Genomic DNA, 5286 nt, shown 5'->3' on the forward strand with positions numbered 1-5286 from the left:
TATTCATATCTCTTTGTTGAAAAAGTGTATTAGAGATCTGACATTCATTGGGCCTTTGGAATGTTCGAGAGTTAAAGAAAATCTTTCATATGAAGAGATTTCAGTTGAAATTTTAGACCGAAGTTCACAGTTGAGAAACAAAAAAGTTGCTTATAAGAAAGTTCTTTGGAGGAATCAATTAGTTGAGGGTGCTAGTTCTGAGGCTAAAGCTAATATGATGTCTTGGTATCCTCACCTCTTTCCCTCTGTTCCTACTCTAGCTTGAGGTATTAACTCGTCATGGTTTATTCTTTCGGATTCATGAGCTTTAATCATTCTCATGTTTTCATATGCATGCTTGTTCATAAAAAACTTGATTTTTAATGTTATGATTTAGCTTGGAGTGCTCTATGTTTATGTTCATTATGATGAGATTACATTCATGTTGGGTTGTTAGTTTCTCTCCTACTCTGTTTATGCTAGCTTGAGCCCCATTTGAGGACAAATGTTCTCAAAGGGGAGATATTGTAACACCTTAGAAAGTGGAAAGTCAAAAAGGAAAGGAAAAATGCAATTTTGGCACAAATCCAGTAGTCAATGAGACTGACCTGCGGGTCGTAGGAAGGAATCATAGGACCCAAAGTTAAATTTTGGAAATTCTAAGTTTCTGAAGCTAGACCTAGGATGAATAGGACGAGCCGTAGGAAATTGGATGAGTCGTACATGAGTTCCCTAGGGGTAATCCAGACTTAGTGATATTTTTTGGTTAATGTTGAGGTCTACGAATAGGGTCTACCGACCTTAGAAAGTTCGACGATCAGTAGAATGGTGTCATAGGAAATTAGCCAATTTTAGGCCCTAATACCTCGACCTACGATTGACCAATACGGTCTGTGGGAAGTTCTGCGATCCATAGGGTCCTCTGACAATTATTTCGTAGGGGTATTTTTGTCTTTTCCTATGCATTATATACCTATATTATGTCGTTTTGACCCTAATTATAATTCCTTTAACTACCCTTATAGTCCTAAAATTACCTTAACTCTCTCATTCTCTCAAAACCATAAATCCCATCCACATCCATCTTCTCCAATTCTCTCATAAGTTCAAGAAAAAAAAGCTTGGGTTTGAAGCTTCAAGTCTCCTTTTTCTCCATTGCTTTTGGGATTTGATCATCAAGGTATGTGGGAGTTCATCAATGGGTTCCATTCACCCATGGATTCCCAAAGATTTCTCAATTATCCAAATTAAATCTCATTAAATTGATTAGTTTTTCATTCAATTCTTCATGGGTTCTAATTGTGTTGAATCAATTCTTTGATTTTGCTCTTATTATGGATGTTTTGACTTAATTGCATGCTTACCAATTGATTTCATATGAACCCATACATTATTCATGATTTGACTATGAACTCTCAAAGACATGAATTTATAAAGCAGTTATGAATTTATGCATAATGTTTTCATAAAATTTATGCATGATTTATGACAAGGAATGTTTTTATGATCCAGGTTGCTTTAAAATAAGTATGGATGAATTGTGAAAGGTTTTCTCACATATGCATGAATTGTGGAAGGTTTTCTCACATTAAAGAATCATGATTGGTGAAAGGTTTTTTCACACATGGTTTAAGGAGTTACTCTATAATTATTTAAGCTTGGACTAATAAGTTAATTGTGCTATCTATTTACGATGATATGTTTATGTTTATGACTATTCCGATGGGATTTTTACTTAGGACCGAGAGGATGTTGAGATGGAGGCTCTCCTATTAGTAGAGGTCGGGTCTCTATTAGCAATCTCATTGTCCCTAATTACGTGTCCCCATAGTATTTGTCTTAAGTGACATAGCTAGTAGTTCCACCTAAGCTATTGTAAGGTCATTGTCTTGACAAGTAAGGACATATCTTTTTTGTGTCGGAGTATAATACCAGATTCTGTGTTATAGTTCACATGGTCTATGTCGGTTAATGTTAATATCTCATAAAATGAATTAAGTTACTTTCAAGGTTTTATGAACCTTTCAAGATGATTTTAAGATGCATTATATGTTCGTGATTTATGATGCTTCTTTAAAAGGTTTTACTATGTTTAGCTTGGTCATGCATATCATATTTTCGATTATGTCCCCTAATAATCCTATTTCATGTTTTTATGTGTATCCCTCATACATAGTATATTACATATACTAATGTATATGTGTGCCTACATTGTCTAATAATGTAGGGTTTGACACTTCGTCTCCTCCCGCTCTTCGCTAATTACTTGATTGATCGTTGAAGACTTAATGAGTCCTCATGTTCCGAGGACCATGTCATTTTTAATATAATTTTCATATGGCTTAGTTTTTGAATGTTGTACAGGGTGTACAGGTTACATCTCGACCACTGATGTTGATATATTAGAATGGTTTGTCAAGACTATGATTAGAATTCCGCTTTTATGTCAAACTCTTCTATGCTATGAGATTTCTTACTTTAATTCTCACTTTTTTCTATTATATTTGTTTTTATGTATGTCAAGTGGCTTGTGTAGGGCCTCTCAGGGTCTTATATATCATATCACGTCTAGGGTAAAGTTTGGGCTGTGACAAGAAGAAATAGAGACAATACCCATTTGGGAAATTTCCATTTCAAGCGAATTTGATTCGAAGAAACTTAATTACAAGCTTAGATTGACAAAAAAATTGATGTTTCTTCCTCTACAAGCTAAAAAGTTCTTCAGTATACTCTTATCAATATTTTTCACAAAAATACGTCTTCTCTCTCTATACCTAATTGGGAAGGTGATAATGGTACATAATTGCAAAAAACCATATTTTATACTTGGAATATTTCAAAGGAAGCACTATTTATAATTTCAGTTTTTCGCTTCAGCTTGCATCATCAGACATGCGTTGCTGGACCGTAGGAATGTCGATCAGAAATTGTAGAGCATCAGCTACCTCCTTGCTTTGACCTTCAATTTTTGACGAGAGCATCTATACTGGGGACGACAAATTGTCGATCAATCATTATATTGTGGTAGTTGCAGTGCCGGTACAAAGGTGACTTTTGTCCACTCAAGTTGGTGTTTAATTGGCGAGACGCAAGTTCCTTTGCTTGTATGCTTTAGTTATTTTTAGCTTTAAATCCATCGAACTTGTTTTTTCTGAAGAATATCTGCATCCAAAAGAACTAGGATCTAAAACCCCTTCAATTAGCACAACTTTTCACCCGTAGATAGATGTTCTGGCTGAATAGACCATTCAAACCTTGAGGGATATATAGATAGCTTGTGTGATTGACTTTAAAGACAATTAGAATGATCATACCTCTTATTGAATTTTCTTATAATAAAAATTACCGCTCCAGTGTTCTGATGGCTCCATTTGAGGCACTTTATTGTAGGAGGTGTAGATCTCTCATAGAATGGTTTGAGGTTGGTGAGGTTACCTTGATTCACTTCATGAGGCTATGGAGAAGGTTCGGGTTATTAGAGAAAGGTTGAGGATAACTTAGAGAAGACAGAAATCATTGCAAATGTAAGGAGAAGAGCGCTTGAATTTGCGGTTGGTAATTTGGTGTATCTAAAATTTTTGCCCATAAAAGGGGTTTTTTAATTCGGTAAGAAAGAAAAACCTCATCGCGATTGTGTTTGTCCTTATAGGATATTGAAGCATATTGGTAATGTGGCATATAAGTTAGATTTATCAACATAGTTAGCATTAGTGCATGCACTGTCTCATGTGTCCTCATTGAAGAAGTGCATTGGTGATCCAACTTCAGTTGTTCCTTTAGAGAGTGTTGGTGTGAAGGATAGTATCTCTTACGAAGAGTTTCAAGTCAAAGCTATTGACCACCATTTTCGTAAGTTTAGGAACAAGGAAGTCACTTACGTGAATTTCTTTGGAGTAATAAGCTAGTTGAGGGAGCTACTTGGGAAGCAGAAGTAGATATGATGACCAAGTACCCCCCCCTCCCCCACCTCTTTCATTCTTATTATGTTCCCACGTGAGGTAATAATTTATATTCATATCATTCAGTTATTCTCATGTCTGAATATACATTCATTTTCACAAAACTAGTACAATCTTCATGTCTTAAGCTGGAATCAGTCATTCTGCCAATTTATTGCTTAGCTTCCAGTTTTGAAATTACAACTCTTTCCCTACTCTTTGTAGTTTATCTTAACTCCATTTCAGGAAAAAAAAATATTGAAGGGAGAGATATTATAACACCTCATAGTTTCAAATCCATGAATACTCAGTAATTGTCCTAGCAGAAAGTTCCTAGAATTTTCAGCCTCCAGTTCTATGAGTTGGTTCACGTGTCATGAGCCAAGTTCATTATCCATGGACACAGTGAGGGGCACAAACTTCAGTCAGCTAACATTCCCATGATGGACAGTACGAGTTGTAAATAAGGTATACGACTCGTACAATCAATCATGATGGAGTTTATAGCATTCCATCTTAGTCCCAGGTTCTACAAGTCAAAGTACAACTTGTACTTTGATGGAACAATTCATACTTTTGATTCATGGAGTCCCGAAGGATCCATGACTAATAGTATGAGTCATACCCTCATATTACAGATTGTAATAGGAGTCATGGAAAAGTCCTGAGACTTACCAATCTTCCAAATGACCATGATTGATAGCATGGGTTGTAAGATCATAGTATAACCCATACCACGATTCGTAAGAAGATCCTATACTCCATGAGTAGAAGTATGGCTTGTACTTAGAGAGTACAACATATATGTTAATTCATGGAATATTTCAAGTTACTCCCCAACTTATCCCAAGCGACCATGAGTCGGAGTATGACTTGTGGTATCGAGGTATGACTGATGTACTATGGATTTACGACACTTTTACTGCTTAAAGCTTAGGATTGTCATAAGAATTTTAGCGCATCTTAGTAGATCTGATGTGTTTTATTGTTATTTTGCAGGATAAAAGTTCTTTGGAAATTGAGTGTAGGAAGTCAAGTGTTCCAGTGAAGCTTGGAATTTTATGAGCCACACTAAGGGCCACCGTATGAGCCATAACTCATAGATAACTTCGTAGAAGGGATATCAAAGAAGTGGTGAATCAGGGTCTTAAGTGCACGAGGAGACAGTACGGGGGGTACAATGCTTAACGAGACATAGATTCCTAATCGTAGAAAAAGAATTGAAAATCTAAAAAAGTACAATTCCAAACCACAAGTGCACAAGACGGGCCGTCAAAAGTTTCATGAGCCATACACAATTGCTAGTAGATGAGATTCATAAAGTGTGAAAATAGAAATCTGAAGACTAGAAGGGAACAAGACGAGTCAT

The sequence above is a fragment of the Solanum tuberosum genome, unplaced genomic scaffold (assembly GCF_000226075.1).
Source record: "Solanum tuberosum cultivar DM 1-3 516 R44 unplaced genomic scaffold, SolTub_3.0 scf00080, whole genome shotgun sequence".
In the NCBI taxonomy this organism is placed as follows: Eukaryota; Viridiplantae; Streptophyta; class Magnoliopsida; order Solanales; family Solanaceae; genus Solanum; species Solanum tuberosum.